We start from the raw sequence: 8901 nt of genomic DNA, 5'->3' as shown, positions 1-8901 counted from the left end.
TCTGAACACTCAAACCACTTTACGTAACTTGCCTCATTCACCGAAGCACTTTTTTCAATGCTCTTTCTATCTAACACTCACACTCTGATGGATGCATCGAAAAGCCACTTGGGATTAGAATCTTGTGAAGGATAGTTGGCATGCAGACTGGAGGGATTGGTGGGATCAAACCACCAACCTTCCAATTAGTAGGTGACCTGCTCTACCACCTGAGCTACAGCCACCCCAATGTGCTCACATTTCTCTATGCTGCTCTGTTAAAGTACATTTATCATCCATCTTAATCTGTTACTACTGTCTGTTACTTACTACTATTTATTAAATGAATGCATAAAGAAAATGGAAAATATTATAATTTGTAAAAGTGTGTCTATACTACACAGTACTCTATGCTAATCTGTTAAACTACATTTATCATCCATATTAATCTTTCCCCCTGATTCTTTTCTCTTCATTCACTTCTTCAAGGTTCCTTGGTAAAAACTCTTCCATCAGCTTGTTTTTTCCACTTTAGACGGAAAACAGCAGTCATGTTATAACTTCTTAGCTTTTGGCTCATCTATTAGACAGAAAATACTCATGTTTCCATTTACCATAGCAAAGCCATGATATGCTATGATACACTTAAATTTAACTGCTCTTCATTAACAAAGATCTGCATCACTTACTTGCTCCAAGATGTCTGCTTGCACCGAAGGATTGCTTAGATCCAGCACTGAGTCCTGTGGGCTGATCCTCAGCTTAATGAAACTGAGCTTGTTGCCTAATATAAACACATGAAAACAGAGTTAGCATGAATCATATTTGCAAGACTTTCCTTCATTTTACACATTTCTGCCATTGAGAAAAATGAAGATAGATAATTTTTGCTATTTGAAATAAAAATGGTAAACTATATGTTTTAGTAAAGAGTTTTACTCACTGCACTCACAGACGAATGGATATGTTTCTGTACATGTCCTGTTTCCCCATTTACCAGAGTTCACCTTCAACATAGCAACACAGCTTTGGTTGCCAGTAGGCAAAACAATCGTGTCTGTGTTCCAGTATCTAAATGAGGAGTCAGTTTGGTCTGTCCACTCCCAGGGGTCTCTGAAGAGGCCAACATGCGCTGTAAAGCCTTTGGCTACTTGCTGAACTATCTGGTACTCAGCATCATTCCTCAGACTGGTCAGGTCTGTGTAGTGTGTTCTGCAGTAATCCCGAGCAGCAGCCCAAACCATGTATTTTGTGTTAAGGATGTACTGATCTGCACCTTGTTTTGTTGCTGCAAAGTAGGGCTGCCACAAACGATTATTTTGATAGTCGACGTAATCGTGACTAGTCGACTAATCGTGGCAGCCCTACTGCAAAGTAAAGTAAAATTAGCTTCATTGACATTGACTGATTTCCACAAAACAGTTCAAACATTTGCTATGTAGCAATAGTCCTCAGGTTTCAGCCAAGAGTGTGCAGTGTGTCCTGTAGTATTCCCGAGAGTCAATGCAAGACAGTTTTTATGTATTTAGAAGCTACTGAACTACAGCTTATATTGATAAAAATAAAATCATTATTATTAAATCAAATTTGAAATCTACAGAGATTAGGGCACAGACTAAAAAAGAATAATTAAGCTTGACAATAAAAAAAAAAAAAGTGTCTGGAGGTTTCTTCTTCTTTAAAGGGAGTTTTTCTTTTCCACTTTTGCCTAATGCTTTCTCATAGGGGGTCATCTGTTTGTTGCCTTAAGGTGATTGTTGGTGTGCTATCCAAGCGTAATTATAAAGATATTTGAAAACAGCTAGTGCTGACCAAATTGCTTAAGATTTAGGACAGAATAAAAATACAAAAATTAAATAAAATAAAACACATATAATTAAATAAATAAGTACATAAATAATAGCTTCATAATAATAATAATTATGATCATATAAAGAAATATAATAAATAAATAAAATACACAATTAGAACAAAATAATTAAAAAGAAAAATTAAAACCAGTTCTCATACTGTGATCAAAGAAAACTGGTGGGTTTTAAGAACTGACTTGAAAATGGACAAAAGCCTGTCTAACACTCAGTGGCAGTTAATTCCAAAACTTAGGTGCTTCCACAGCAAAAGCTCTGTCCCCGCTGAGCTTCTGTTGTGTTCTCGGCACATCCAGGAGCAGCTGATCAGCTGACCTGAGCAACTGGGAGGGTGAGTGCAAATGTAAGAGCTCAGAGAGGTAGGGTGGGGCAAGACCATTTGAATACTTAAAAAACAAACAAAAGAATTTAAAATAACCTCTAAAATAAATAGGGAGCCACTGTACTGAGGTCAAAACAGGAGAAATATGATCTTAAAAACCGTGCAGTTGCATTTTTCACCAGCTGGTGACGGGACAGGAAGAACTGGGAGATGCCAAAACAGATAGAGTTGCAACAATCCTGTCGCGTTGTAATAAACTCATGGATTATAATTTCAAAATCCTGTTTCGAAACAATATGTTTGACCTTGGCCAGTTGTCTAAGTGTAAAAAAGCTGAATTTCAACACAGCACTGATGTGCATATCTAGTTTAAAATCATTGTCCATTTTGACACCAGGGGTTAGTGACAAAATGTTTCATGTATTGTGTAAAAGGGCCCAGAGCTACAGGAGAGGACCCATTGGTAATACCTGGACCAAAAACCATAACTGCCGTCTTCTTATAATGAAAATGAAGGCAGTTTAGCGCCATCCAGACTTTTACTTCAAGGCACATAATTAAAGATCTCATAGAGTTGATTCTTCTCGTTTTAGGGGCACATACATCTGGCTGGCTCATCCTTATTAAAATGCAAAGCTCATTTGTGCTTTCTACAAAAATGAATGCAATTGAAGTGAATTGTTAGAGTGGCTTTAGAAAAAAACAGTTCTCAGTTCACCACTTTGTTAACTATCATAGACAGATTCTAACAGTTAACCCCGGATTACTTTTGTGATGCCCTGTTCTTTTATTATGCCTTTATTATTAACTTTAAAAAGAAAAGCCACATCATTTCGTCCAGATGTTTCTGTTTCTCATCAATCACTATAATTCTGATATTCTCCAATTTATAAACTGTAAATTTTATTGAAAAAAAACTAGCACTACTGACAACTTATGGTCTCCAAGGTCAGATTCATGATCGCTGTTATGCAAATTGTCCTGATCACTGATCAGTAGTCAGGAGTACTGGTCTTATGACTGAGACTTAGGCCTTCAGTGAATGAAGAAGTCACTTGGTTGAATGATGAAATGTTTCACCAACTGTAAACTCTACACCCAGATGACCATAATCAACTTCCTGAATGAATACACATTTATACACACACACATAACACATGTATAAATCCAATGTGTCTAATGAGTGTTTGTATTCTTGTATCATACCAGCATGAAAAAGAATGACTCACCATCAAAGCAAATTGAATAAAGTAGGCGGTCACAGGCCAACATTCTCACGTTCCCGTTGGTGTAACCTGCACAGTTGTAATCATTTACTTGGCTCCACAACAAATAATTTCTTTCTCCCTCTTTGTAGAACTCGTCACCTGCCAGAGACCAGTGCCACCTGGGAGTCATGCCTTTTGAAAGCCCAATCCACACAGCATCATCATATTTATCTTTGACAGCTTCGAGGACAATTTCCATCTCTCTCATGTCATTAATGGTGGCCAGGTCGAAACATTGCTCCCTGCAGATGGTCTGTGCTTCAGACCAGGTCTTTGGTGCTTGGAAGAAGACAAACTGGGGCTGGAGGCCATGTGAGAGTTGAAAAGACAGCCCTGTGGAACAAAAAATCATCCCCACACTAAATACTTGATAGTAAGTCATTGTAAAAGCCACTGCTTTCTGTAATTAGATCTTAGATAATCATTTAAAAAAATCTGTGTCATTCCTTTCCAAAATTTTAGCAGCACATGCACCAGTCACAATGAAATCTATGACAAAAATCAAGTTTTATTTTTTATTTTTTTTACAGAACAGTTTAACACAGCACGGCTGCTGTTGTTTCATTAAATTAATGTAATTTTAATGAAACAATTATTACAAATTTAACACAAAAAACCCAGCTGAAAGATAATAAATTAAATTACAAAACAAAGTATAAGCTTCAAAATAATATTTTAAACATACAAAAACAAAAGGACAAAATAGAACAATTATGAGCTTTGAAACTCAGGATTTTTCAGATACTGACAATCACATTATTCCTGGAAAAGATGAAATACTGTTTCTATTTATCTTAGTAATTTAAAAAGATATTCAAAGACAATTTCTAAAATAAAGAATGTGATTGTAGATATCTTTGTACCATTGCACAACTGAAAATATGTTATGGATGTCTTGGATATAAGTGAATAGCACATGTGAAGTGCATGTGAAAAGCAAATCCATTTTTTAAGTGAATTATAATTATTTCTACTTCCATCCATCCATTCTCTTACACTTATCCGATTTAGGGTCATGGGGGGGCTGGAGCCTGTCCCAGCTGTCTTAGGGCAAGGTGCAGGGTACATCCTGGACAGGTCGCCAGTCTGTCGCAGGGCTAACACATAGAGACAGAAAATCATTCACATTCACGCCTAGGGGCACTTTAGAATCACCAATTAACCAACCCCACAAACTGCGTGTCTTTGGGTTAGTGGGAGGAAGCTGGAGTACCCAGAGAGAACCGACACAAACATGAGGAGAACATGCAAACTTCACACAGAAAAACCCTGGCCTGATGGTGGAATTCAACTCAGGACCATCTTGCTGCGACAGCTCTAGCCGTGCAGTGGTTAGCACTTTTTACTTATTCTCCTTATTTCAATTACTTATGCACTCTAGATTTAAAATAAAGTTCTGAAAATACATTCAAGGCTTTTATTCTTCTTTTGGTCTTTTCAAATGCAGAGGTATGCCCAACTGAAGAGAGAAAAAAGATCAACTTTTTGACAGTTAGCAACACTTACCTGACAGGAGCAGAATTAGATGCATGATCCTTGCCATAACTGTCATTCTGTGTCAAATATTGGAGAGCTGGAGAACCCTCAGTGTCTGTCCAGGGTGGATATGTCAGAGCAAGATCACTTGTGCTATACGTTTTTAAACATGTGATTCCCGATCATGCAAATGTTTCCCACCCAGAAGGCAAAACAGCCTTAATCCTTCTTTACTGGAGTTAGTCACAGCATTACAAGGAAAAACCCTTTATAGTAAATCTGCTCTAAAGGATCGTGTTGGAATCCTGCTGCCAAGGTGGAGTCTTTGTCACAGATGGAAATTCTGTGCAAATTAGTTCCTGTGGAATTGGGGAGGTTGTTTTGCTGCTATGGTATAATCTACAGCATTAACATTGCATTTAATAATATAACCTGCAGCATTAAGTCGGCATTAAGATGTTTAAACATACTGGCACCATATTAACCTTTTATTACAGGTGCGGTTACAGGTGCGGTTATAATCACTGTATACACACACATTGCATTTTGTGCTTATTTTTGTGCTTATTTTGTGCTTATTAAAGAGTTGAAGCATTTGCATATGTGGAAGCTGTATACTGCTTAAACCACCGTTGGTTTCACAAATACTGCTGTGAACATTGCTGAATGCGTGTATTTAAGACGCCGTTTATGTTTATTAGAGGGCTATAAATAAAGTTTTGAGTTTTTGCATTGGATTTATAGTAATTGACTGAGTTTGGATATATATTGAGTGCACTGTACATACCTAAGACCAATATATTACTTTCAATAGTAACCTCTTTTCAGCAATACATGCTGGTGTGTTTTATTTTTTCCATTTTGGTGTGTGATGTGATACGGAGCCCCGCAGGGGGACATGGGAGAAAAAAAAAATTACGATGAACTTTTGCGAGATCTCGCAAAACTAACTCGGGATCTCGCAAAACAAACTCGGGATCTTGCAAAACAAACTCGGGATCTCGCAAAAGTTTTGCGAGATTTCGCAAAACAAACTCGGGATCTCGCAATACTTTTCCGAGATCTCGCAAAAGTTGAATTCCAACAATGTCAGCAGCTACTTAGTTGTAATATTACTCTTTCTGGGTCACAAAATAAACTTTTAAGATATTTTGAGGCGTGAATGTAGCTGTATAAACGTCAAATATCTGCTCGGTTTACAAGACATCACATATTTGCAAAAGTGCTCCGACGTTTTCGGAGATCTGACACCCACCATCTCGAAGCTAACGGGAGGTCGAGACCTACTACAGCCGGGAGGAACACAGCTCTCCCGGCACATCATGCCTCAACCTCCCGGTCGGCTTCGAGCTGGCGGCCTCCGAAGAATGCGGCTAAAACTTTTGCGAGATCCCGAGTTTGTTTTGCGAGATCTCGCAAAAGTTCATTGTAATTTTTCTTTCTCCCATGTCCCCTGCGAGGCTCCGTAATGTGAGAATTATTAGAGGCTTCAGTTGTTTTTCTTTCACTTCCTCTTTCTGATTCTAAAAAGCGTGTTTGATAAAATACTCTTGGGAAAAAGAGGAAGTCTGAGAGTGTGTGTGTGTGTGTCAAACAGGAAGTCTGAATACAGCTAGTGAGCTGGTGACAGACGTTGCAACATGAAAACAGAGGAATTAGAGACTGAATGTCTTAGAAAGTAATAAAATGATATTAATCACATGTTTTAGTGCGTCAATACAGGTGGACTCTCCTCAACCTAAAAATATGAGTACAGCGGCAAAAGGATCGATTAACAGAATTGGGACGACAAACAGGCCAACCTTTGGTTTAAAATTTTACAGCTTGACCTCTCATTCTGTCCCCATCCTGAGAAGAAGCTTAAAGGACAGTTAATCTCCTGATGAAGACAGAAGACAGACAGAACACCGTGGACTTTGAAGAGTTAACAGCAGGCAAAAGTCAGTGCAACTGACCTATAACACTGAAGGGTCAAGCAGCAGCATGTATGAATATCACTGATGGAACATGAGCTTTGAATTACAAGCTGGAAACCTGACAAGTGACATGACTGTTTGAGGGCACTGGACGTGATATTTGCCATGCTAGGAGTTAACCCACAAGAAAAGACTGAAAAGATCAACAGAGAGGAAACAGAGAAGAAGAAACAGCTGAGTTGGGCCTGTGTTTGCTCGAGAGTTCAAGGCCACACAGGACACTGTGAGAAGAGGGACGGGGACCAGTGAGAGGTCAAGCCCGGACGAGTTCGAGTGAGAGAGTACAGGATATAATTGGATTGAAAATGGAGGCTGAAAACATGGAGGTTTAGGATTGTCCACCACATCACAAAAAAAAGGAAAAGAAAAGACCGAGGAAAATAAATACATGAACTGACAATTACGTGACTGAATAGAAAACACACATACACAAATTGTTACATGTGAAATTATTTTTGGAAAGAATCAGAAGTGAGACAGTTTGAATCCACAGCTCAGTGCAAAGAGGCATGAATTAAACCTGATGATAAAATACATCAAATCAAATCAAATCAAATCACTTTTATTGTCACGTCACATGTGCAGGTACACTGGTACAGTACATGCGAGTGAAATTCTTGTGTGCGAGCTTCACAAGCAACAGAGTTGTGCAAAAATACAATAACATAAAACAAGCAAAATATAAGAATGGCTAAATCTGAAAGTAATAAATATATGTACAATATAAGAGTGTATGCATTACTGGATGTGTATACTAAATATGTTTTTCTACGTGTGTGTGTGTGTGTGTGTGTGTGTGTGTATACATATTTTACAAATTAAATAGAGTAAACAAAATATATAAAATATACAGAGGTTGGTAGTTGGACATGTGCAAAACAGTGGCATTAATGTACAGTGTGGAGTGCATAATGTTGAAGTTCAAGTAGTGAAGGTGAGGTGTCTATGACGTGTTCAGAAGTCTGATGGCCTGGTGGAAAAAGCTGTCTCTCAGTCTGCTGGTACGGGACCGGATACTGCAGAACCTCCTTCCCGATGGAAGTAGTCTGAACAGTTTATGGCTGGGGTGACTGGAGTCCTTGATGATCCTCCCCGCTTTCCTCAGGCACTTCTTCTCAAGTGAGGGAAGAGGGGAGTAGAAGATCGCCAGACAGATTTTTGCTGTGCTGCAGTGATGCAGACGCTGTACCGGTGAAAAGAGTCTAATTAAAATGTTCCAAAGCTTTCAGCTTAACTTTAAGTTTATCACTCACGTTCATTTCTCTATGCTACTCTTTTAAAGTAAATATATGTTTCTAATTAATAATTTTCCCCTGATTCTTTTTTTCAGCCACTTCTTCAAGGCTCCTTGGTAAAAACTCTTTCATCAGCTTGTTTGAATGAAATTTACCTACTCTTCATTAACAAAAACTCTACAGTCACGTGAAAAAATTAGGACCCCTAATGAAATCCTGTGTGTTTTGTGTAATTTATTTGCACATACGGATATTTAATGGAGACAATGGAGATGGAGGTGGATGTTTATCAAAAAACAAGCCTATATTCTTGGCTGCACAAAAAACTACAAAACAAAAGGTGATGGAGTAACTGAGAAAAACAAACAAAAATCTAAACTGATCATGGAACCTGAAACATAGAACAAGAAAAACCAGAAACCTGAAAATGCAGATGAAACACCAGGGATGACAAACGTCTTGCATAGATAAATGCACGTGGTCTGGAAGAAAGTGGCCTTGCTATTAAATTTCAACGCTCACCTTGACACTATGGTTTAACTCCAAACTTTGCACTGATAAGTTTCCATTTCTCTGGAGACTGTGGGTTCGGAGAGGAATCCTTGTCCTTGGAGATCTATATGAAAGGGGATTTCTCGAGTCCTTTAGTGACCTTCAAGCACAGTTTCAGCTGCCACAGAGTCATTTTTGGAAATATCTGCAGCTTTGACATCTACTGCTCCAGACCTTTGGCTCTCCACCTCTGTTGCAACTATTGGCTATCTCACTTACATTAGG

Source organism: Oreochromis niloticus, linkage group LG11 (genome assembly GCF_001858045.2).
Source record: "Oreochromis niloticus isolate F11D_XX linkage group LG11, O_niloticus_UMD_NMBU, whole genome shotgun sequence".
NCBI classification, from domain to species: domain Eukaryota; kingdom Metazoa; phylum Chordata; class Actinopteri; order Cichliformes; family Cichlidae; genus Oreochromis; species Oreochromis niloticus.
The sequence above is the reverse complement of the archived record's forward strand: the minus strand, read 5'-3'. Positions refer to the sequence as shown.